Source organism: Bos grunniens, chromosome 11, assembly GCF_055505025.1.
Source record: "Bos grunniens cultivar Pamir isolate PY7600 chromosome 11, Bosgru_T2T1.0, whole genome shotgun sequence".
NCBI lineage: Eukaryota > Metazoa > Chordata > Mammalia > Artiodactyla > Bovidae > Bos > Bos grunniens.
Window position 1 is genome coordinate 29,766,372 of NC_141175.1, and position 27,036 is coordinate 29,793,407.

Below are 27,036 nucleotides of genomic sequence, written 5' to 3' on the forward strand. Positions count from 1 at the left end.
CCTGCATAGAAATGATGATGCTATGTTTGTTCATCTGTCAGGAGAGTAAAGAGCAAAGCTGGTAATTTGTGTTAACTAAGCACTTCCATTATAAGAACTCAAGGGAAAGGGTGGGGAACCGAACATCTTGTCATCCAGCTGCCCCGGATCCTAAGGCTGATTTGTGTAGTTAAGAAGAAATTCTAATAATGTTGAGCGTATGGAAAAGTTTAAGGCAAAAATGATGGGTCATTTTCTAAGTGTTCGGGTTGAGTATCAAGAGCCGTTGGCTTCCTTTCCCAACTCCTGCTCTTCCTGGCGGGGCGGATCTCACACTGCGCCTCCCACATGCTGCAGATGGTGTCGCCCCAGTAAGCTAAGAGTGTGAGTGTCACAGAGGGAACCCCAATCTCCCCCTCTTCACCCTAGAGGGCAAGAAAAAGCCTTGCCCTGGAGTGCCTTGGATGCTTCTTCACAGCTGTTACAGTTTCTTCTCCAACCTTCCCTGACCTCAGGTTCTTCCTGGCCAGGTGCTTAGTATCCAAATCCACAAAGCATTTTAGGGGTGACCGCTTTGTCTTAAGGCAGCCCTTTCTGAGATTTGTCCTAACCTATAGGGAGAATTGGAGAAGGCAATGCACCCCACTCCAGTACTTTTGCCTGGAAAATCCCATGGACAGAGGGCCTGGTGGGCTGTAGTCCATGGGGTCGCTAAGAGTCGGACACGACTGAGCGACTTCACTTTCACTTTTCACTTTCATGCGTTGGAGAAGGAAATGGCAACCCACTCCAGTGTTCTTGCCTGGAGAATCCCAGGGACGGGGGAGCCTCGTGGGCTGCCTGCCGTCTATGGGGTCGCACAGAGTCAGACATGACTGAAGTGACTTAGCAGCAGCATAGGGAGAATAGGCTACTGGTCCCCATCAGACCCCTCTGTCCTTGGCATTCTTGCTCCACTTGCCCATCCAAGAAGTCTTGAAACACTTTCCCCAGAGATAGAGCTGCTTCTGCCCTAGAATTGAGCTTAGGGATGCTGGTACCCCAGAAGCGGGAGACAAGGGTCTAATGGTCACACTGGGGTGAGTGGCCTGCATTGCTTCTTCCTTTAGAGCAGACATTTCTCAGGGATAGAAAGCAGGGGGGCTCAGAGAGGCTGGAATCCCAGGACAAGATCATGGAGAAGAGAGGAGAGGAAATAAAGTGAGGGGAGGGGGTTTGAGATCCTCAGATGGACTAGGCTGCCTGGCTTGTTTTGCCCCAGGAAAAAGCAGGTGAAGAAAAAAACCCAGTCTTGTGGGGGACTTTGAGGCAGGGCTGTTTTCTGCTCCTTGGAACAAGGATAGCCTAGGTCTTACCATTTCATTCTTAACTAATAAAAGTGATGGTTAATTCTTCAGCTTTAGCCTCTCTTCATAAAAAGGCTCAGAGCTGAGATTTTTAAAGAACAAATTACAAATAGGATTTGAGTCAAATACAGAGAAAATGATTTACCTTCATACTTGTAAGAGCACATCCGTTATGAGATGCAAAATTCTAATTGGACCTCAAAAGTAATCAAATAAAAACAAATAATTTTTTTCTTTGTTAGAGAAAAAGGCATCTGTACCTATAAACCACCTTTGCTCATTCTGAATGGTGTTACATTTGACTCAGATGCAGGGACCCAAGGAGGAAGAGAGTGTGAGGAATTTGGACTTATTGGTCCAACCCATGGAGCCTTGAGTTGTAGCTGGTCCTTTATGGATAAAAATATAGCTAAAGATGCAACACAGAGTGATGTACCACAAGCCAACTTGAAGGAGAATGTTATCCATTGAGACCAACATGTGCATCATTTCAGCTGCTGTTTGATCACAGCTGTGGATGAATAAGCCCCTCCAACATAATTTCCTAGGCTAATTGGGAACATTTTCCCTTTATGGCCACGTCTGTCAGGCATTTGGAGATGAAGGCAAAGCTGAAGGTCTCTCTCTCTACTGGATTCAAATCTTCTTTATAAAGACTTTGTATATGAAAATTTAAAGGTAAGCTTGACAGAATAGACAGGGATCAACGATGTTTGCCTGTGAGTCTTTGTTAAAAAGAAGTGCTTTTCCTCTTGAAGCCTTGGTTGAACTCCAGAGGTAAGGAGGTGGAAATGTCCCCAGGAAATCTTAAGAATCTCAGAGAAAGCTGTTGACAAGCTTCCAGTGAACTGGATTTTTGCTTGTGCTCTGGATACAGTGCTTAGCTTGTGCTCAGGTTGAAGAAGAGACTGAGTAACAGATGGACTTGGACAGACCTTGGGCAGATGAGCATAATCTTCAAAAGGTAGTTTTCTTTCATTTTGCTTTTTCACGAGTGTTGTTACAAGCCCATGCTGCAGTGTTTCTCAGCACTATGGTGAGATCCTGGTCTGTTGGATGTTTTTAAGAAATTATAAAAGGCATGTAGCTGGAGTCAAGAGTCCTGTGTGTCAAGACTTGTTGGTAAGCAGGGATAACCAAAAAAGCCCCTCTGTATCTCTGAGTTGTTGTGAAAACTGGATGGAACCCTGGAGAATGGGAAACACTTTGTCAGCAACTCAGATGCTGTGATGACTCAGCAGTAGGAGCTCAGGAGGGTCATCACACAGAGAGCACAGGGCTAGAGCTGAGGGAGCAAAGGCGAGTAGAGGAGCAATTGTGTTAACTCTGAAGAGCAAAGGCAGTTTCTGTGACTGCCCAGACATAGCTGTCTTCACATGGAGCTCCATCCCTCCATCTAGTTTTGGCTTAGAGGCTTCTGGTCAAATGGGAGCAAAGAGCAGCCCTGGAGAAGAACCTAGTGTATTGATCTCGGAGTTTCCTAAACATGCGACCAGAGGCAATATCTCCTCCCCCAAATGCATAAGGCCTGCTGCATTGAGCCAGAGGTCAGTTGAAGCCTTCACGTCCCTGAAGTCCTTGCTTCCCAGTTCATCCTCTGATGCTGGGGCAGAGGATGCTGGAAAGTTCACAGTGAGAACAGAAGAGGTGGGCTCCACTAACAAAGAGCAAATGACAAGTAGTTCAGAAAGATGAGGTAACTCCCAAAGGTGACTTAACTTTTCACTGGCAATTAACCTGAAATGAAACGATGAAAGCTGTGGAATTCTGTGCAGTCTGAGCACAGAACCTTGGGGGAGCACTAGTTTTCAGCATCAAACTGGCTTGGCCAGGACTCAGGATCATGACCATCTGCCTCCCATGGACCATCTGAGCCCCTGAAACCCAAGTCTGGGACCTCAGGGCCATTCGTATTTTTCAGATTCCTGAAATCGTTAGGCTGGGTATCTGGTTGATGAGATGTACAGCATCAACCCTGTCCTTCCCTGCTACCACTCCCAGAAGAGTCCAGGACTCTGGTCCAGTTCACTCCCCAACAGAGGTCAGAGCTCTCCAAGGTGCTGATGGTCCAAGACGGCTTATCCGGAGGGGCACATTACACTACAGTTTTGCCTTGAAGCCCAACCAGGTCACCTAGGGAACCTGTTTCTGCCTCTCTTGTTGTGACCAGGAGGGCCCTCTGATATAGTTGAATGGAAGAAGATGCTGGCTAGGCTGTCTAGATTGGTGTGGGAAGATTGACCAAAGGCTCCAAGCAGACCTGAGAATATAAGAATGATGTATCTATAAGTTGCTTGGAGCCTGGCTGAAAATGCCTTGGAAGTAGCTACCCTTGAGTCAGATATGTTCGCACCAGCATATTATCATCAACCCTGAGAAGTGGAAAAATGCTGCTTTTTAGGATCTAATTATGAAGGGGGCAAGTTGGGGCATCCTTCTGGTAGATTTTAGATGGGACTAATGAAACTGACTGGGGACTGTTTACGTAGTTAGACCAGAGATGAGTGCTGAATTAGGACAGTAAGTTTATCACTGGGAATATCCTCACAGGTGACACCAGCAGGAGTTCATGATTATTGGGTGGGTGAGTGGGGGGAGTGCAGAAAGGAGTTATCCTTGACTCTCCAATTAGTGGCTTGGGAAACTGAATAGATGGTAATGCCATTCACCAAGAGGAGTATCAGGGTTTCTTTAGGGGTGGCGAGGGGGGAATGGTAAGTTCAGATTATATTTGTTGAGTGTGAGGTATCAATGGTACTCTGAGATGGATTGTCCAGTAGGAGTTGGGGATACAGTTTAGAGCTCAGCAGAGAGATCAGGGCAGTGATAAATGATAAAGATCTGGGAATCACTGAAGAAGAGGACATGGTTGAAAAGATGGGAGATGACAGATGAGATCAACCAGGGGAAAATGTGTAGAGAGGAGAGGAAGGCAAGGAGTGGGCCTTGGTGGAATGACTGCATTTTCCAGGTGTGTTGAGGTCCAGGTGCTGATAAACAAGCCTGCCAGAGGGCTCTCATCACCCGCTTTCAAGCCACTTCACCACCAATCTGATTTCATCCCAATCACTTCTTCCCATTCTCCCTCTTCTGATATATAGATAGATATAGAACTTAGAGTTAGATTTAGCTATAGATACTTAGAGGCAGGTTTATCTTAAGGAATTGGCTCCTGTGATTATGCAGGTTGGCAAGACCAAAATCTGCAGACTTGGCCAACAGTCTTGAGACCCAGGGAAGAGTGGATGTTGCAATCTTGACCTGTAAGCAGTCTGGAAGCACAATTCCTTTCTTGGGGAAATGTCAACCTTTTTTTTTCTCTTAAGAATGTTGGAGTGAGGCCCATGATGGAGAGAGCAGTTGGCTTTACTCAGAATCTACTGATTTAAATGTTAATTGTGTCTAAAAGAACCATCACAGCAGTACTGAGTGCCTAGTATCTGGGTGCTATGGTCATGTTGATACATAAGATTGGTCACCACAAAGTGGGGCACCCCCTGGGAGCCTCACATCCACGTTCAGATGAGAGTAAATAGATACTAAAGCAAAACCTGTCTCTTTCCCAGTTGCTTTAATGACCCAGTGGCCCCTCCTTCCATCTCCACATACACTCGCAGGGCATGGAGGAGCAGGGGGTATTGGTGTCCTCCTTGGAATCTGTCCACATTTTTGTTCACTACCATTTGCTCATTCCAACCTGATCTTTCCAGATTCTCCAATCTAATTCTCACCTCAGTCCCACTTTGGACTCTCTTCTTTGTTCTTACCTGGAGATTCTCACCTTTGATTGCGTTATTTGGTACCTTGGCCCTTCCAGCAGGTAATGGAAGCTTCAGCTCCCCCTCTGTCCCATCCAGCCTCCCAGACACAAGAAGGTTTCGAGACAAAGAAATTTCTCATTTCCATTTCAAAGTTGGAAAAATGTGAGCTAGAAAGGAGTTAAATTACTTGCCGCAAAGATCTTTCAAAGAAAGCCTAGTGCTGCCAACAATGGGGTTTTCTGCACAGCCACACCATTCCCCATCTGTGTCAGAATCCTTGGTACATTTTTCAAGCTTAGTGTCCAAGACATCTCCAGCCCTAATAAGAATAAGGTGCCCCAGGCTGGTTCCCCGCCAGGGCGGGAGTGAGCAGAGACGCATTCCTTTGAAGCTGGTTTCAGGTTCTGGAATGCTTTCCTGGAAACCACACAATCTCAGGAGAGATCCATCACCTGCCAATGCTGCCTTAGGTCCGTGTCAAGACAGGGGCCCTGGACCTCCGAATGAGACAGTGTCTGCCCCCGATTAGCCGCTTCCTGTGTGGTGGCTGCAGGATTTACTCAGAGCTGGTCTGGGCAGACCTGGCTGAAACTTAGTATGAACCCCCTACCTCATCTTTCTCCCCACGCTTCTCTCCCAGCTCAGCCCCATACCTCCTCCAGAGATTTTGTCCTTGGATATCAGAACAGAAGGCCCAGGACCCAAGGCACACGCAGAGAAACACTTCTCTGGCTCTAGACCTAGAAACGTCCTCCCGTCCAGGGCCTGGGGAGAGGGGTGGGCTGCCGCCTTGCATGATGGCACTGAGGTGTCTTAAGAAGGCAGCTGTAGATGCAGTCACATGAGCACTGAACAAGGAGTCAGGGCCCTTGAGACCATGACCCCTGATGCTGCTGTTCCCTTCCTGGTGACCTCAGGCAAGTCACAGAGTCAGAGAATGGTAATGCCAGGTGTGCCCTCGGAAATCATCTTTCTACTTCCTTCACTTTAGAGGTGAGGAGGCTCCAAGAAGGCAGGCCAATGGCTTAAGGTCCCAGACTGAGGTGGCATCAGAACCAGAAATAAAATATCCTGACCAGTACACTTCCAGTGATTGCCTCTGTCCCTTCTCAGTTTCTCTGGACCTTAAATTTTCTCACCTGTCAAGTGGGGGCCAATGACATCTGCCTCTTGGGCCCATTGTATAGGTCAAATGCGATTGTGGATAGAAAACAGTTCTAAAAAGGTGAAAGAGTTGAGTTCTCAGGAGGCTCTTTACTCCCAGGAGTAGCATGGGTTGCCTTCCCATATCTGATGCAGCCCAGAAAGGATGAGGGTCTGAATTCCAGGATGAAGGATGCCAGTGATGATGCCAGCTGATGCTCGTGAATTTGTCCGTAACTGTTAAATACTGAAACACTTGTTGCTCCTGTCTCCCTGTCTCCCTGAGTGCCCTTCTGCTGCCCCGCCCCTCCCCCAGTCATCACTGGACCTCACATTCTGGGAGTTAGAAGGTAAACATCTGGCACAGCAGGAGGTCTCTAAGACCCTGTTCCATCACTACTGCCCATCAGCATCCATTCTGATTGGTCAGGGCTCATACAGTACCTAAATGTTGGTTAACTATTGATATGCAACAAAACCACTCTGAAACTCAGTGGTTTAAAAGATGAGTTTATTATTATCTCTCAAAAGTTCTGTGGGTTGACCAGACTCAGCTGGCTGGTTTCCTGCTATAGTCCCACATGTGATTGCACTCAGCTGGTGCTTGGGGCTAACGTTGTTTGAGGCCTCAGCTGGGTGGGATGTCTAACACGGCTTAGTCATTTCTAAGGCTGGCATCAGATGGCCGATGGTGCTGCCATCAGCTGGGAGCTCAGTGGAGGTGTCAACCCTAATGGAGTTCCTACACTTGGCCTCTCCATGTGGCTTGGGCTTCTCACAGCAGGGTAGCTGAGATCCCAGAGAGAGTGTCCTGAGAGCCAGTGAGCCAAAGGCAGGAAGCCAAACTGGCCTGGTGCCATCTCCACCACGGTCGACTTGTCAAAGCCATCAAGAGCCCTCCTGGACTCAAGGGAGTGGGAGAGTGCCAAGATCAACTTGCAGAAAAGCCTGTGGGTGGCAAAGATTGTTGCATTAATCTTTGGAAAAGAGAGTCTGCCCCTATCCCTGAAGGAGAAGCTCACCTGGCTGGCACGTGGTCTGTCTGATGTCCCCCTGCCCTTCCCGTTGCAGCCTCTTCTCCTTCCCAGGAAGGCCACCATCAGCTCCAGTGGGAGCATCCGTTCCACTCTCCAGTGCTTGCTCTCCTCTGTTCTCATGTCTCAATCTGAGAATAGAGCTACCAGCCCCTCTTTATGCTCTCACACCAAAGGCAGGTACTTTTGACCAGACTCGCATCGGTGACAACATGGTGCCCTTTCTCCTGGCCAAACCAAAGGGTGATATTGGCCTTGGGAGCCAGCATGGAAGCTCGTCCCTGTATGTGTGTTAGTGAGGGGTGGGGGGCTTGGCAGAAAGCATTGCTGTCAGTGGTCTTTGGGCAAAGATTGGCTCCTGCCAGAGACGTGAGTTCTGAGAAGATGACCGAGTTCTGAGATGAATCCAGTGGTGTGTCAGGAACAAGCAATCTGAGAGGGCATTGCCCTCCCCAACCACCCTGTATGCTTGTCATCCGTCCTCAGCCTTGTATGCAGGCTTGTCAGCCTAGGCTGAAATCTGGGTGGTGTCTGGACAGTTTCTCTTGTTGCTCAGAAAGGCTCCATCCTCATTTTCCGCAGGTTTGAGCAGGGCTTGGCATCCCTATCAAACCACCATTGCACTTAGAGCATTCCATGTGCCTCGTTTCCCTCTCCCGCCTTGAAATGTGGCTGCAGCTGCAACCCGGATTTCTGCCATGGACTTCCTAGCAATTCTCTGCCAGCCTGTCTTTGGGAGAAGACTTTGTATGACCTTCCATTCAGTGAAGAAAAAGCAAGTGCCTCTCGGTCCCTCTCCCATCCACCCAACCCCCGATGTACTTTTTAGCTAAGGGAAAAATCTGTTATTCATAAAGAAAAACAAAGGATGATAAATTATAGGACCTTGTAAAATATATTAACATGCATCCACACTTTCTTCTGGATAATTGAATTTAGAGCGACAGCGGCCAGGCTCTGCAGCTTACGCAGGAAGGCCAGCTTTGCTCGGTTGTTTTTCATTCTTCTGGGGTGATCCCACAAAGGCCTGGCTAAGTCTGAGGCCTCCACTGTCTCTCGGCCAGCATGTTGTAACTTGTCTGCAATTTCATTACCCTCTGAATTAGGGGCTTCATTAAAATGATATGTCTCTCTCAGTGTTGTGAATGACAAGTGACCTTCTAACCAAATGTGGCCTCATTAGATGACAGGAAAGAATTAAATGTCAGGATGCAGGGTGGTAAGGTTTTGATATTTATGAAGGTCAAATGAAGGGTGAGTAATATAACGAAGTATTTCACTTAAAGTCAGACCAGTGCTCCTGGGAACCACTGCCCTGGCTGCTCTTTGGTGCTGTAAGAAATGGATTTTCTGTAGACTTTGCTTGCATTGCAAGGTTGTGGACTGTTCAGGGTTTGCGTGAAACCACAGCTATATTCTAATTGTAATTGGAAGACTGGTTGGAAAAAAACCTGGAAAACATCCAGAAATAACTTGTTTCTGCCATCTGTCTTAATCTTCCACTCCAACCAGTTATTGATTGGTTAATTGGTGTTTTGCCAAAGAAGAGGTCTCAGGAGGCAGGCAGCTTTGTTCATCCAAGAATCCCTTTGATTTGGCTCTGCTAGATTTCCTGTCTTCATAGACCTTGTCTTTATCTCTTCAGGTAAATAGAAGTCTGTTTTTAAAAGCCATGCTCAGTGCTGTTCACTGGTTTGGGGCTGCTCAGTGGGATGAGGAAGAGGCTTTGGGGCTGTAGGGGACTTGCTTTCTAATTGGCCTGACCCTAAGATCTGGAGGCCATGGGAGTGGGAGAGAGTTGGAGATAAAGGAGGCTAAGACTCACTGGGGTGGTCCATTCGAGGTCTAAGAAGTTTGTCTCCTAAGGTTCCCAGACCCTGGGGATTCAGAGAAGGGCCACTACGAAGGATTTTGTAGTTTTTGTACAAGAGCATCTAGTCAAAGGGAAGAACAGTGGATGGGTTTTAGCCTGTGTCCCATTTACCAAGCCCTGGTGCTGGGCTGCATTCACCTGGAGCAGTGGCTAGGAAACAATAGTCCATGAGTCGAATCAGGTTCACTGCCTGTTTTTAGAAATAAAATCATTTTGGAACACAGCTCTCCAGCCATTTGTTGATGTGTTATCTCTGGCTGCTTTCATGTGACAATGGCAGAGTTAAGGAGTTGTGACAGAGACCTTCTGGCCTGCAAAGCCTAAAATATTTACTACCTGGCCCTTGATAGAAAAAGTTTGCAGACCAGTGATCTGAAGGTAGGGGCACCTTTTTCTAATTTGGAAAGGCTCTGTCTGCCTGCCAAGCCAGAATTACATCTGAAAGATGGGGGCTGGCTTTTTCTGATTTGTACAAAGGTGCCTTGTGAGCAAGTAGGGCCCTAAGGAAGAGGTCCCAGTCCTTCTTCTGAGGGTGGGCGCCTGCGGAGCAGTGCTCACAAGGCCTCACCCCAACCCATCACAGGCTGCTGGCAACTGGGAGTGAGCGCTGCTCAGTAGAACAGCCACAGGCTTGATGCCCGGAGGAGGGTCTGTCTGAGTAGCGTGGGGCTGGTTGTAGAAGCTCCCAGAGGTAAAACAAATGCTTCCCTTGTTCTTTTTCCAAATAACCGTAAAAGAGCAGGTTGGTATGGGGAGTCTTTGTCACTGGCCACTCCGTAAAGAAATGCAAACTGTCTCAAGAGGTATCATCAATCACATGTTTACACAGCGGGGCTGATTGACACGGTTTATTTTTCTGCGGTTTTTCTCCTAATCGAAAAGTGAAACATGGACTAGAGAATTCATGGAGTTCCCTTCACCTCTTGCAGCCCAGAACATGCAAAAGAGGTGACTGTTTTCACTTGTACGAACACACTAGGCCCCATCTGATCAGGTCGCACATCTATGACATATCTGCTCAGCAATGCCTGCAGGTGCTCTTGTCCTCCCCAAGGAATCCATGTGTGAAGCAGGACCAGTGACTGTAGAACATCAGGCTGGGAGGGAACTCAGAGTCGTTGTCTTTTCATGACTCTGGGGTCCCTCCGTTGAACCCAGGAGAATCAGCTCCAGTAAGGTGCAGTGACTTTCCCAAGGATTCACAGGACCCAAGAGTAATTGCTCTGGGCAAGCTCCAGTGGGCAGGATTTGAATTCCAGGCAGGACACGCTTGTGGTAGGAAAGAGGCTCATGATGGTCCAGATAGCAGGGACCTGGTAGGAATAATTCTGTTAACTTCAGCATGCCCAGCACCAGATCATTTACAAGGCTGTTATCTTTCACGGTCTCATTTACTTCTCCCCACTATTCGGCGGTGGCTCAGTGCTAAAGAAACTGCCTGCCAGTGCAGGGGGTTTGGGTTCAATCCATGGGTTGGGAAGATCCCCTGGAGTAGAACTTGGCAACCCACTCTAGTATTCTTGTCTGGAGAATTCCATGAACAGAAGGAGCTTGGGTGGCTGCAGTCCATGGGATCACAGAGTTGGATGTGACTGAGCATTCATGCATGCACACACTATCCTGTTCCAGTTCAGTTGCTCAGTCGTGTCTGACTCTTTGCGACCCCATGAATCGCAGCACTCCAGGCTTCCCTGTCCCTCACCAACTCCTGGAGTTCACTCAGACTCATGTCCATTGAGTCAGTGATACCATCCAGCCATCTCATCCTCTGTCATCCCCTTTGCTTTTTAATATGCTGTTTAGGTTGGTCATAACTTTCCTTCCAAGGAGTAAGTGTCTTTTAATTTCATGGCTGCAGTCACCATCTGCAGTGATTTGGGAGCCCAGAAAAATAAAGTCTGACACTGTTTCCACTGTTTTCCCCATCTATTTGCCATGAAGTGATGGGACCAGATGCCATGATCTTCGTTCTCTGAATGTTGAGCTTTAAGCCAACTTTTTCACTCTCCACTTTCACTTTCATCAAGAGGCTTTTTAGTTCCTCTTCACTTTCTGCCATAAGGGTGGTGTCATCTGCATATCTGAGGTTATTGATATTTCTCCCAGCAATCTTGATTCCAGCTTGTGCTTCTTCCATCCCAGCGTTTCTCATGATGTACTCTGAATATAAGTTAAATAAGCAGGGTGACAATATACAGCCTTGACGTACTCCTTTTCCTATTTGGAACCAGTCTGTTGTTCCATGTCCAGTTCTAACTGTTGCTTCCTGACCTGCATACAGGTTTCTCAAGAGGCAGGTCAGGTGGTCTGGTATTCCCATCTCTTGAAGAATTTTCCACAGTTTATTGTGATCCACACAGTCAAAGGCTTTGGCATAGTCAAGAAAGCAGAAATAGATGTTTTTCTGGAACTCTCTTGCTTTTTCCATGATCCAGCAGATGTTGGCAATTTGGCCTCTGGTTCCTCTGCCTTTTCTAAAACCAGCTTGAACATCTGGAAGTTCATGGTTCATGTATTGCTGAAGCCTATTTTGGAGAATTTTGAGCATTACTTTACTAGCATGTGAGATGAGTGCAATTGTGTGGTAGTTTGAGCGTTCTTCGGCATTGCCTTTCTTTGGGATTGGAATGAAAACTGACCTTTTCCAGTCCTGTGGCCACTGCTGAGTTTTCCAAATTTGCTGGCATGTTGAGTGCAGTACTTTCACAGCATCATCTTTTAGGATTTGAAATAGCTCAACTGGAATTGAATCACCTCCACTAGCTTTGTTCCTAGTGATGCTTTCTAAGGCCCACTTGACTTCACATTGCAGGATGTCTGGCTCTAGGTGAGTGATTACAGCATCGTGATTATCTGGGTCATGAAGATCTTTTTTTTTTAATTTAATTTTATTTTTAAACTTTACAATATTGTATGGTTCTGCCATATATCGAAGTGAATCCTCCACAGGCATACATGTGTTCCCCATCATGAACCCTCCTCCCTCCCCATACCATCCCTCTGGGTCGTCCCAGTGCACCAGCCCCAAGCATCCAGTTCTTCTGTGTATTCTTGCCACCTCTTCTTAATATCTTCTGTTTCTGTTAGGTCCATACCCTTTCTGTCCTTGATCGAGCCCATCTTTGCATGAAATGTTCCCTTGGTATCTCTAATTTTCTTGAAGAGATCTCTAGTCTTTCCCATTCTGTTGTTTTCCTCTATTTCTTTGCATTGATCGCTGAGGAAGGCTATCGTATGAGACTAACAGACACTATCATATGAGACTAATACTTCTTCCCATATTCCATTAGTTATATGGAGTTTAGAGGTAATCTCAAACAATTCCACTGAGATGGGATGGAATGATACATCTAATGGTCTGTACAAATTAAGGGAATTATACTATGGGTGCTTTTTCCTTTTTTTTTTTTTTGACAAAAGCAAATACAGCACCTCTGCAATTGGTAACTGTGAAATAATCTATTTTTTAAAAGTTGATTACACAAAGTCAGAGCAGGAATGGCCGGCTACGGAAGAGGCTGTGAGGACAGACCTGGGGACCTGTGATGGGGGAGCGTGTATCAGGATGAAGGGGCGGCCGTAGACGACACTTGGGACCCTACGTCCAGAGACGGAGGAGAGAGACAGTAAGCTGGGCAGGATCCTCAACCCCCAGAGCATTAGCAAGCCACTTGCTGGGGCTGCCGTCACTCTTGTCAGATCCCAGGGAGACACATTCCTCACTTCACTCCCTCCTGGCCTTGTGCCACCAGCCTGCTGCCCACACCCTGCTGGAAATGTGGAAGCCTAGAATTTGGCCCGGGTGTGTTATAGAGGACATTATTGTTGTTGTTCATTCACTAAGTCACGTCTAACTCTGCGACTCCATGGACTGCAGCACGCCAGGTTTCCCTGTCCTTCACCATCTCCCGTAGTTTGCTCAAACTCATGTCCATTGAGTCAGTGATGCCATCCAACCATCTCATCCTCTGTTGCCCTCTTCTCCCACTTGCCCTCAATCTTTCCCAGCATCAAGGTCTTTTCCAGTGAGTCAGCTTTTGGCATCAGGTGGCCAAAATGTTAGAGCTTCAGCTTCAGCATCAGTCCTTCTGATAAATATTCAGGGTTGATTTCCGTTAGGATTGACTGGTTGGATTTCCTTGCAGTCCAAGGGACTCTCAAGAGTCTTTTCCAACACCACAATTTGAAAGCATCAATTCTTCGGTGCTCAGCCTTCTTTATAGTCCGACTCTCACATCTGTATGTTCAAGATGTATGCAATCCTAATATCTGTTTGGAGCCTACTTCCCTTAGGATTTCATGGCAATTGTCCAGTGGCCCCCATGTTCACACATCCCTTCGAATATACACAGTGTTACTCACAGACACTGTATTGATTTCAGAATCTTTTGTAGGAGGGTAGCTGGCTCTGTTTCAGTTAACATCTTTATCATAAGTAGAGCACACGAAATAGCCTTACTCAGCAAGTGAATGAATTCCCCCAAAGTAAGTTGGGGAAGTAGCAGTGCTCTTAAGACATACTGGGCTGGATATGCTTGTGTGCATGTATGTGTGTTTGTGTGTATGTGACATTTCAACTGAATGAGGCAGGCTTTGAGGCTTGGGAGAGGATGGGAACATTGGGACATTTCCTGGAAGACATCTCTTATTCTGTAAATTCCAACTTTGGGAAACACTCTTATTTATCTGGGAGGTTTGACTGGGCTTTTGGCCTGCTCAGAGGCAACAGAAAAATCTGTTAGTCTGTGAAGGCATGTCCTGCTCAGCAGTAGAGAACAGCCAAAGTTCCTTACATTCAAGTTGTCTATGAAATCCACACTTGGCTCTATAGCTCTAGTCAGAAGCAATTCTGGCAGGAAGCTTTGTCTTTGCAAGGCCAGCAGTTGAGAGTCCTCTGAGCAGTTCTTCCCTGGGAGCTGACTGATACATCTGACTTCAGCAAAGGCCACTTTAGGGCCCCAGAGCACCAAAGCTGCAGTTTCTGGAGCCCAAGAGCCGGGATTGTGGTTCTTTTGCTTATGAGGAAAGAGCCCAGTCCTGGGGTTTGCCTCAGCTGGACAAAGGTACCCACCATGATTTACTTCCCCTGAAGTCAGAGCTAAAGGTTCTGAGGGTGTCATTCTGTGCTCTGCTGGGAAGGAAGATGTGAGCCCTGATGCAGGGCAGGAGAGATCAAAACAGACTCCAGCCCTTTTCAGAGGTCAGAAGAATTTCTTCAGCATACAGTTCTGCACTGTGGAGATTCACCTAGCTATGGAAGCACAGATGCTCACATGTACCCAAATTTTCTTCTGAGTCAGACAATTTTATACAGTGAACATGTCCGTCCATCCCTCTGCAAATACACGGCAAGCAGGGTGCCCCCCTCCCAAATCTCAAGTGCTGCCTCTCCCACCTCCCTCCTTCCCCAGGCCTCTTCTTTAGGAAGTCTTCCCTGGTGGTCCTAAGTCAGAGTATTCACCCTCCAATATTATGGAGTCTCTTTGGTCAGGAGTGCCTGACAGGGTGAGGCCAGCATGGGAAATAGCTCAGATTTGCTTCCAGACTTCTCTTATAGAAGGTCTTCTCTTTCCTAAGGAACTAAATCCGGGCTAGTTTAAGGGGAAAAGAGACTTAGATCCAGGAGATTAATTAGGTGGGTGGGGTTGATGGAAATGAGGTCACGTGTACCTTCTCGGGACACCTGATCAGGAAGGTCACACTGACTTGCCCACCCAGTGCCCAAAGTGTGGTTTGATCCAGGCTCCAGGTGCCTATGGATGGATCTCAGCTCTTCCCAACATCCCAAAGCCTTCTGTCTTGCCATGGGTATAATGGAAAATTTTAGGTCCCAGGGCTACATCTTTGTTAAAATCATCAGTATTTTAAAGAGATTATTTATGCCAACAACTGTTCATCTTTTCCCTTAAATGACCTGGGGTCATGACCACAGTTGCTTTTAACCCTGCTTCCTTTGGCCTCTGGGGTTTTAGGAGCTGGTGAAAGCTTCCTGACACTGAGAGAGCCTTTGAGCACTGATTACACAGCATGGAGGTGAGGGGATCATAGAGAGCTTGGGAGTGGGGTATGGAGCATTTGTCTCTCCAGAGACCGCATGAATGATTTTTACTTTTTGATACTTGGATTGCCTTTTCTTCTGCTATTGGACATCACCAAACATTTTTGGGAGCGAGGGAAAGACAAACATCAGTCTCTTGCCATTTGGTATAAAGTTTTTTTCCTTCTTTCTTTGGTTTCAATGTCTGCTGCCTCTTATAATGCCTGGATAATCAAAAGACATCTGACTGATAAAAAAATATTTCTCTCTGGAGCCCAGAAGCATGAGTTCAGAGATAGTCCTTGCCAAGAGTGCATAACTGCATAATGGCTGGCATGTGTGACAAGGGCTTAGTAGTCTCGCTGACAGAAGAACCCATTAGTCCAAGGAAGATGGAAAAGACTTAATGTGGCCAGCAGTCATTTGGATTCTCACTCAGTGCATGGGAAGTCACAGGACATATTGCATGGGAAAAAGATGATTCAGAGGGACTAGGCATGGTCTTTAAATCTCTCTAAAGGAAGAAGGAGAGGAAATAGGCTGTGTACCCTGGAGGGCAGGTGTAGGACTTGCAAGATAGATGTGCAGGGAGGCAGATCTGATGGCAGTAGCAGACAGAACTTTCTAAAGGTCAAAGGGCAGTGTTGCCTCCAATCTGGAGAAAGATAGTAGAAGCTGGAGGAATTCTCATCCCTGATGTTGCTCCAAGTGTTCCTATTACTTGTAAGAGCTAAGAAGCCAAGTATGTAGCAAGACCATACAATGTGGTGGTCCTTAGTAAAAGTACACACATACTAAAAAACCCAAAAAACAACAAGCCTGATGATGCCTGACCTTTTAAAAAATAATGATGCTGCTCATGTTTAGTGCAAAAATAATGAAGCAGGAGGGAGGAAAGAATGGTACAAATTTAGAAATTTACAAGACGTTTGATTATCATGTATCTTGTAAAAGAAGTGATGATTGTTCATCCAAAATTAGAGTAACACTGGCAATCTTGGCCCGTATTCAGCTCAAGGGTGAACAGCTCCTACTTGAACAAAGTCAAGCCTGTCCCAGTGTGCTGGAGGGGAGGATTCACAGGACAGATCCCTCTGGGAGATGAGGGTGGCTGTCTCAGTTTCCATCTGTACCTCCTGCCACACACAGCCCATTCCCAACATACGTGACAGCAGACAGGCCAAAGAAGGCTCCCGAGGACCTCACCACATGGCAAACCTCAAAGGCCCACCCGGTGTTCTCCGTCACCCCTGCCCCCACCCCCTGCCACGTGTCGCCTCGTCTCGGAGATCATGCTGGTTGTTGGGTTGCAGTCCCATCCTGCTGCTGCTACACAAAGGGCATACTCAGGCAACTCAGCAATAAAAGCAACTCGAAGGGAGACCAGCTGGACTTATAAATAAACATCCCGAGCACATTAATCTGCTGAAGGTTTTTATGAGGGGAAGCATAAAATTTCAAATAAAGGGCTAATGGGAAATATGTCCAAAATGTTGGAACTGGTGATGCTCTACAGTAGGGAACTGCCCAGATAGAGCCATAAAACAAAACGTAACTAACAGCTGATTCAGTTTTAAAACCCCAGCCCTCTCACTCCCACACCTGAGTTGTATATTTTATCTGAAGGGCTGTTTCATGTTCCAGAGCCAGCTCTGCTTGCAAGCGAGCTGTCACAATTTTATGGCCCTGACTTTAAAGAGCAGGACATTTCTTTCCTGGAGAAGAAGGCTAATAGGAGGTAAACTGCAGGGATTATGGGTTCTCCCACAAATCCAGGCTAGCAGATGCGCCTCTTTTCTGTAATCAAAACGAATGTTTTCTTTGGACCCAGCTAGGAAGGCCCCTTAAAACGTCCCAGGCACAGGAGACATGTGCCAGGCCAGATCACAGATTGGAAGCAGACGGTGAGGAAAGCAGGTGTCTAGCCCTTTGGAGTACCTGCTCCTTTCCCCCTTCAGGAGAGGTAATTTTAAAAAATGACAAGGTGATTTTCTTCTTTTTAAGTGAAAAATGGGAGATGGCATCTGGTTAGCATTGCTCCCTGCCCTACCCTTCACCTCCGTTAACAATCTGCTTTCTTCCCCTGGCTGGGACTATGAGGAGCTCTCTTTTGTGTTCTTTTCCTCCTTAACTTTGTACCAAGCCATTCGAGTCTGCAGAGGAGGACACCCTGCAAATTGGGAGTAGTGGAAAGAGCTTGGGTTGGGGAGTGAGAATGTGTTCAGATCCTTATTCTGCCACCTACCCGCTTGTTGGACAGATCCCTATTCTGCTTGTTGGACCTTAGGCAGGTCACTTATTTTCCATTTTCTCACTGGGAAGAAAAGGGGGATAAAACCCATCATCACAGGTGCATTGTGGGCAATTCATGGAGGCCCCAGAGAAAGCTCCTGTTGGTGCCGAGTCCAACTGCCGAAGGTCAGAGTTTGACTGTTGATCAAAAACAAATACTTCTCCGCTCTGAGCCTCAGTTTTCTCATCCATAAACTGGTGATAATGACCCCTTACCAGGTTGTTAAGAAGATTAAAGAAAATATGCACAGGAGGTGCTTAGCCCTGTGCCTGCCACGTGGGAGCTATAGCATCTTGACCATCATCACTGTTAAGCAGAGATTAGGTTGTTTGGCAGACAGTCTGACTCACCCAAATACCACATGGCTTAAGTTCAATAGTAAAACGAAGCATTCCTTCCCCTGCTTCCCTTGCTCGTGATGGAGCCCTTGTTTGATTATAGTTCAACCCACACCTGCCCTTTGGCTGCTTCTCACTCTCAGGCCAGCCCGTACACATGGAGCTCACCGTATGAGCTTTGTTTGCCAAGATGAGCGGCACTCTGTGCTGTCCTGGAATTTGACTGGAACATCCTTTTGGCTGTTTCAGCCCCCAGATACCTTAGACAAGGACTTGTAGATTAGCTCTAGTCCCTGCATACCACATACCAGCTTTGCACTGTCCTGCCTCCTTCAGGTCAGTGACCTCAACCCCACAAGAGAAGAACAAATGCTTACAGGTGGGCAAGAATTAGTGCATCCAGGATCTTTCCTCTCCAATCCTACATGGGGGGCCAAACTCCTTTCATCACCTGCCCTACTCACTCCAGTTTGACAGCAACACAGAAAAAAAGGGACACAAGCAGAATAAACATACTTGCTCACAGCAATGAAAAAAAAAAATGGCATCACTGAAGACAGTGCCAGTGGTGTAAGTTTATGACGCATTCCCAGCATATTCCCTTGGTGGGTTCACGCCTCCTCCAGGCTGAAATTGACTCATCTCACCCTCTTTGCACACGCTGCCTCCTGGGGTTCTTTAGGTCTTCTTGATTTTTTTTTTTTAAATGGTGCCATCTCCCAGGTGGATACCATGATCTAAACCTCCTTGTTCACTTTATCTCTCATCACAGAGCAGAACCTTAATAAAGACTGAAGTAAGGGGAGCCCAGGTCACATGGACAGGTTGTTCTGGGGGTGTTCAGTTGGAGTCCCAGTTTCTTCCCTTAGTAGAAGAAGCCTCAAAGACATCTTCTGCCCCAGCCACTGCCTGCCCACAATAGCGTAAGAGACCTGGCTGAGAACCATCTAGCTGGGCCCATTCAACCCCTCTACTGCTAGTCACTCAGTGTACGACTCATGCAATCTAGCCCACCAGATTCCTCTGTCCCCGGGATTTCCCAGGCAAGAATACTGGAGTGGGTTGTCATTTCCTTCCCCAGATCTTCCTGACCCAGGGATGGAACCTGGGTCTCCTGAATGGCAGGCAGATTCTTTACCATCTGAGCCACCAGGGAAGCCCAAGTTTCTCTAGGCAAAAGCACAAGAGGCTCAGAACAGCAGCAAGGGACCCATAAATAATAATAATAAGCAATCATTGTATAATGCCATTGGGTTGAAAAGGCTTTTTGAGTAATACTTACATCACTAGTCACTTAAACAGCACTTTTGGCTGTCTGTATGGCTATGAGAGCCCTAAGCCGTGCCCCTTGGAGAGACCTAAAGTGCTACCACCAATTGGTGGTGGGCAGTGGTTCCAAGCTGCAGCAGCAGCCTCCTGACCGACCCGCATGCCTGGCCTCAGGGCTGCCAGGGAGCCTGGGCAATGGAATTCCTCTGGCTGAACACCTTGCCTGGGGAGGCACTGGCTGCCTGACCCTTGGGGAGTGACCCACCCTTCCTTCTCCGGCAGAGCTGGGAAGATATCCAGGGCCAGCTGTGTGCTTTGGAAAGCTACTTCTCTAGCTCCTCAGCTCTCTCTTCTGTGCAGGAGAGAGCTGCACAATTAACCTCCAGTTTTACACCCTGGAACTCCAAGTACCAAAGAAGATTCAGGGTTTTTCAGGTGCAATTTCTTTATTTGACTTTTAGCAAATGGAGACAATAATAGAATTCAAACATGCAGGTCCTTGGGGGTGAATCTTGTAACCACAAGTGTAAAGGGGTTTCTAGTTACCTTTGGCTTGTGTGTAAAGTCCTTGGTCTCCCTGAAGAATGCGTGTGAAGGTTCAGGTTATGCAATGGTCTGGGAATGGAGATTTGGAAGAGAGGACTGCGGTTCCTCAGAATTATAGAACATGCCATTAGCCAGCAAGCAGGTGGTCAGACAGAAAGGAAAGGCAGGCAGGGCTGCCATGGGGGTGTGCAATAAGCATGGCACACTCTGTCAAGGTGTGTTTTCCATAGCTGTACTCAGCCATCAACCCTGCTGTGTACTGAATGTGTGCGTCCCTCCCACACTGATAATTTGAAGCCTTCATCGGGGATGAAGGTCTTGTGGGTGGAATCCCCATAATGGATTAGTGCCCTTATAAGAAGAGAAAGAGACCAGAGCCCTCTCTGCTATGAGAGGGCATAGCAAGAAGATGGCCATATACAAGTCAGAAGGAGGGCCCTCCCTAGACACCAAATCTGTTGGCATTTTGATCTTGAACTTCCTAGCCTTCATTTGTTTAAGTCATTAATATTTTAATTAAGTATTTAGTTATGTATTAATATTTTGTTAAAGCCACCTGTGCTATCTAAGACAAGCCCTAAAATCCTACATTTAATTTTGTCTCATGGGCCCAGATGAACCTATGAGATTCTCATGTCCAGCCAGATCTGCTCACAGTTGAAGACCCTCATGGTTTGGGACTTTGTGACTCCATACAGTCACAAAGCTGTGTGGAGAATGCCCTCCACATCGTGAGTGTCCCACCTTGTCAAAGCCTTGACTTTCAAATCAGAAAGACATTGGCCTTTACTGGCCACTGAGTCCATCTACACTGAAGGAAGTAAAGAAAAGAGTCAATTATCCAGCTAACCCACCAAGCAAACCCCATTGATATAAGAGGGAACTTCTTGACAGGGATTGGTTCTCTATAGGGTTGGAACTCCCTGGATATATGCTCAGGATTCCATGGCACTTTATAGGGATTCAGCCAGGGATGTAAATAATCATGCCCCTGTGTAATGGAGCTCAGTTCTCTTACACCTTTAGAATTCACAAGAAACCCAATTTCAATGGCTTTGCAGACAGACTACTGAAGTTCAAGTTCTGACTCTAATACTACTAGCTGTGTGATCTTGGATAAGCTACTTAATCTTTCTATGCTTCAATTTTCTCACCTGTAGAATAAATAGTAGCATCTCCCTCATGGGATTGTTATAAGGATTTTTATTTCACTCTCTATCTTAGAGAAGTTTTTGGTTGTTAAGTGCAGTGCTATTGTTTGTCATTATTTTTAATGGAAACTTTTAGTTTTCATTGTAACAAGCCATGGGAAGCTTACAGCCTTCCGAAGTTCACAAAAATGTGTTCTATTTTGACAGCATGTTGTTTAATCAAAATTTGAATTTGTGCTTGATGAGGTACCCACTCTCCATCTTGTCACAGTCCCCACCACTTACATTTCAGACATTTTTTGTTACCATCTATGTCCCTGTAGACCCAAGGGTTTGTAACATATGGTCTTCTGGAAAAGTTAATTGGACAGATTGGAACATAGCATTAGAACCTGATGCAAAATGCTGATTCATTGGAAAAGACCCTGATGCTGGGAAAGATTGAAGACAAGAGGAGAAGGGGGCAACAGAGGATGAGATGGTTGGATGACATCATTGACTCAATGGATATGAGCTTGAACAAACTCCAGGAGATGGTGAAGGACACGGCAAACTTGGCATGCTTCAGTCCATGGGGTTGCAAAGAGTCAGACATGACTGAATGACTGAGCAACAGCAACAGAACATAGCATTCATGGGTGTAAAGGTCTCTAGTAAGCGAGGTGAGGTTTGAAGTCAGTGAAGGCATTTTTGGAGTGCATGGTAGCAGTCTGTCACGTTCCCTCTTCTTCTCCTGTTGCTGCACCCCTGAATGTGGTGGAAATGATGAAAGCCTAGAGAGTCTGAAGGGGTGACTGCCCAGGACAGACACATGTGTGTGCACCAATGGTTCAGTCCTAGTCTGAAGGCTGGAAGAGACCAATGTTCCAGTTCAAACAGAGGGGCAGGAGGAGTGTCCTTTTACTTAAAAAAAGTCAGCCTTTCTGGTCTGGTCAGGCCTTCACCTGATTGGATGAGGCCCGCCTATGTTAGGGAGGGCAATCTGCTTCACTCAGTTTGCTGATTCACTTGTTAATATCATCCAAAAACACCCGCCACAGACACAGCCAGAATGATGTTTGGCCAAACATCAGGCACCCCATCGCCCAATCAGGTTGATGCATAAAATCAACCATCACACATACCTTTATACCCTCACAGATGCACCCCTACTGCATAGCTATACAATCTGGCATTGTGGGCAGTGCATGCTGTGTGGCTTCTTTAGCAGCTGCACTGATCCACTGGATCAGTGGATCCAGTGGATCCAGCAATGGATATTCCGGGTCCTGACCTGCACTGTGATGCCTGCTCTCTGGGGGCCATTGTCAGCTCCAGGAGTGGAGCTCTGTGACTGAGGCTTCCCACTGATAAATGGCCCTTAGTGAACAACTTCTCTTTGCTGTGGTTTCTTCACAGGATGCTTTCCTCCAGATTCTAGTGGGATGGAAGGGCTATTTCCTCACCTGCCACAGTAGCTGGGGAGTGAACAGACAGGAGGGTGTGGCTTAAAAGCCTTTTGTCTTCATTTGTAGCTCTGAAGCATGAGCTGTGAAGAGCAAGACATGGATTTTCCTGTCCTTGGACATGTCTGCCTCTAGCATTAGAATTTAGCAGATCTAGCCTCTTCAGAGATCAGATCAGATCAGTCACTCAGTCGTGTCCGACTCTTTGCGACCCCATGAATCGCAGCACGCCAGGCCTCCCTGTCCATCACCAACTCCCGGAGTTCACCCAGACTCACGTCCATTGAGTCAGTGATGCCATCCAGCCATCTCATCCTCTCTCTTGCCCCCAATCCCTCCCAGCATCAGAGTCTTTTCCAATGAGTCAACTCTTTGCATGAGGTGGCCAAAGTACTGGAGTTTCAGCTCTAGCATCATTCCTTCCAAAGGAATCCCAGGGCTAATCTCCTTCAGAATGGACTGGTTGGATCTCCTTGCAGTCCAAGGGACTCTCAAGAATCTTCTCCAACACCACAGTTCAAAACCATCAATTCTTCAGCGCTCAGCCTTCTTCACAGTCCAACTCTCACATCCATACATGACCACAGAAAAAACCATAGCCTTGACTAGACAAACCTTTGTTGGCAAAGTAATGTCTCTGCTTTTGAATATGCTATCTAGGTTGGTCATAACTTTCCTTCCAAGGAGTAAGCATCTTTTAATTTCATGGCTGCAGTCACCATCTGCAGTGATTTGGGAGCCCAGGAAAATAAAGTCTGACACTGTTTCCACTGTTTCCCCATCTATTTCCCATGAAGTGATTGGACCGGATGCCATGATCTTCGTTTTCTGAATGTTGAGCTTTAAGCCAACTTTTTCACTCTCCACTTTCACTTTCATCAAGAGGCCTTTGAGTTCCTCTTCACTTTCTGCCATAAGGGTGGTGTCATCTGCATATCTGAGGTTATTGATATTTCTCCCGGCAATCTTGATTCCAGCTTGTGTTTCTTCCAGTCCAGCATTTCTCATGATGTACTCTGCATATAAGTTAAATAAACAGGGTGACAATATACAGCCTTGACGTACTCCTTTTCCTATTTGGAACCAGTCTGTTGTTCCATGTGCAGTTCTAACTGTTGCTTCCTGACCTGCATACAGATTTCTCAAGAGGCAGATCAGGTGGTCTGGTATTCCCATCTCTTTCAGAATTTTCCACAGTTTATTGTGATCCACACAGTCAAAGGCTTTGGCATAGTCAGTAAAGCAGAAATAGATGTTTTTCTGGAACTCTCTTGCTTTTCCCATGATCCAGCAGATGTTGGTAATTTGGCCTCTGGTTCCTCTGCCTTTTCTAAAACCAGCTTGAACATCAGGAAGTTCACGGTTCACATATTGCTGAAGCCTGGCTTGGAGAATTTGGAGCATTACTTTACTAGCGTGTGAGATGAGTGCACTTGTGCAGTAGTTTGAGCATTCTTTGGCATTGCCTTTCTTTGGGATTGGAATGAAAACTGACCTTTTCCAGTCCTGTGGCCACTGCTGAGTTTTCCAAATTTGCTTAGTTGGTAAGTTTTTCCTCATCTCTGATCCTTCTTTTGCTCTTACCTCTCCTGCATGTGTGTTTTGGGATCTGGCTACTCAAAACCTACTATGCTGATAGCCCACCAGGCCTGTCCACTCTCCCCAAGAGTCTTAGTTCCAAAAGCAGCCTCTTCCCAAACCCACCAAAGCATGACACCAGGTCCCCACTGGGTGAAAGGCACCCATTAGGGAAAATTCACATTAAGTGGGAAAACAGATAGCCAGCCTTATTCATCCTATGGGTCCTTTTCATCATACAATGATAAAAAAAAAGTGGGAATCTTATTCACCTTATCCCCTGCCTTCCAATTTCTTTCTCTAAAGGAACCAGTTTCTTATGTGAACTTCTAGGAGTCTATGCATATCTAAGCACATATATTCTTTTTTTTTTAAGAACATAGTAGCATTTTGTACAAAAAAAATCTGCATCTTTATTTCATTTTACTTCCTTGGAGATCATTTTATACCAGGATGTATAGAACTGCCTAAAAATATTTATAGCTCTGTATCATTACATTGCATTGATATACTTCAATTTATCTCACTGGTTGCCTGATACACATTTGGCTTGGTTCTAATCTTTTGCATTTACAAGAGCAGTACTGCCCTGAATAGCATGGATCTCAAATCCGTGGGATAAAGACCTAAAAGTGAATGTGCTGGGTCAAAGGTAACTGCTTTGCAAACTTGACTCCTACTGCCTGACTGCCCTCCATGAAAGCTACGCCATCTCCCCAGCAATGTCTGAGAGCACCACTTGCCCACACGTGTACCAACATGATGTGGTGACAAAATGTTTGACAATTTGATGCGTACAGAGTGATATTTCATGGTGGTTTTAATTTGGATTTTTATATCATGAGTGAAGTTTTGCATCTTTCATATATGTTTGTCTATGTGTCTGAGTTTTCTTTTCCTTCCACTGTCTGTACAGATCTTTTCCTGTTTTTCTATTGTATTATGCTATTTTTCTACTGACTTAGGGGGGCTTCCCAGGTGGCACCAGTTATTGGAACTCATTAACAGAGGATGAGATGGTTGGATGGCATCCCCGATTCGATGGACATGAGTTTGAGCAAGCTCCAGGAGATGGTAATGGACAGGGAAGCCTGGCGTACTGCAGTCCATGGGGTCGCAGAGTCAGACATGACTGAGCGACTGAACTGAAAGAGGAGGGAGGATTTATTTCCCTTTTCCATGCTTTATATTTCTGAGTTCAAGGACACCAGTAAATGTGAGTCTTGTCCTCTTTCTGACCCCCCATCCCCACCACTCATTTCAACTGTGGAGAAGAGAAGTAAATTACCTGGTTGGTGAGTCCAGGATGAAGAAGGGGATGGACTTGCCTCTCTCTCTCCCTGCCCTTTGGGATCTGCTTACCTGCAGAACACAGGTGCTTCTGGTGGCCTTTGGCTCTGCTGTCAGTTTAATGACAAAGGCTCTGCTCTGGCCAGGTGAGGCCTGTGGGTTTCCAAAGCTGTCTGGGATCTGGGAGGAGATCTGCTTCACTCCAGGGTCTGGCATTAGGGACCTATGGTTTGCATACCTAAACCGAGTTCTCCAAAATCTCTGTCAGGGGACTTCCCTGGCGACCCAGTGGTTAAAACTCTGCACATCTGATACAAAGGGTGTGGGTTCAATCCCTGGCTGGGGAGCTATGATCCCACATGCTGTGTGGTATCGGCCAAGGAACAAATAAATAAGATTAATTAAAAAAAATACTTTAAAAAAGCTCTGTCAGTAATAAAGCTGGTTTTGGAATCCTCATTTACCTATTCCTGTGTCTATTACAAGTTGGTTTGGAATTTTGGTAGGGAAAGATAGATTCTTTGATATTTATTAGATCTCTCAGACTCCAAAGGAGCTTTATAAGTCTTAAGGAAATTAATATTTTACCTGTGATACAAGTTCCAAATATTTTTCCTGAGTGAGGTGAAAGTGAAAGTCTCTCACTTGTATCAGACTCTTTATGACCTCGTGGACTATGCAGTCCACGGAATTCTCCAGGCCAGAATACTGGAGTGGGTAGCCTTTCCCTTCTCCAGGGAATCTTTCCAACCCAGGGATTGAACCCAGGTCTTCCACATTGCAGGTGGATTCTTTACCAGCTGAGCCACAAGGGAAGCCCAAGAATACTGGAGTGGGTAGCTTGTCTCTTCTCCAGTGGATCTTCCTGACCCTGGAATTGAACTGGGGTCTCCTGCATTGCAAGTGGATTTTTTACCAACTGAGCTACCAGGGAAGCTGGTTTTCATTTATCTTTTCTTTTGCCATTCAGTGTTTTTCTCCTTGATGTGGAAATCTAATCAAAATTATCGATCTCCTATTTTATGGATATGGAGGTTTTGTGACCTGCCTCAAAAGGCCTTTTTCTCCCTGCTGGATTATAAAATATGTCTTTCTGAGTTTCTTTCATCTGCATTTATTTTTCATGTTTTATTTTTCATGTGAGGTCCTTCTTGGGGTGGTGGGCTACCAGGAGCCTGGGCTGACTCTAAGGGAATGGAACTTCAGGAGGTGGCAGGAGGAGGAGACCCAAGGCAACATCAGCTCCATGTCTAGGCTTGGGGCCAGTCCTGTGTGGGGCGTGTGGTTATGGATCAGGTATAGGTCTCTGGAGTATCCTCAACCCTTCAGCAGCCACCTTGGGGAGGAGGACCTGCTCGAGGAGCCTCCATCTGGGGCCAGAAAGGGAAGGGCTTTCTCTGTCTACCCTGTGAGCTGGGTGGCGGCAGGACTAGGCCCCCAGGTCTCCCAACCACAAGCCAGGGCCCTGTCTTCTGGATTCAGTGGCCCAAGTCCAGCTTGATTCCAGTTGAACCAGACCTCAGGGGACAGCGTGCCCAGCTCTGAAGCTGATGGTCCCACAGGTCTCCTGAAGTTGGATGTATGCTCTGGACCTGGCTGAGTTCTGACTCCTGCTCCGGACGTGGGGTCTGCTGGGGTAACTAGAAAACCAGGGCGGGGCTGCACTTGTAGCCTCCAAGAGAGAAGTGGCGATTTGCTTTCTTTATTCTGAGTAAAATCAACAACAGGCTGCAAACGTGGGATCACTTAGAGACCAAAGGCTTCTGCATCGGGTACTTGTTACTCTGTGAGCTCCTTTCACATGTTATAAAGGAACATGCCTTCAGGGGGCCATGTGCTTCTCTACTCTCAGCCCCTTGTGACTCAGTGACCGGAGGACCAGGCCGCTGAGCTGCTCAGTGTCGTCCCACCTGTCTACCAGCAGCCCCTCCTTCTTCTTACCAGTGCATCCTT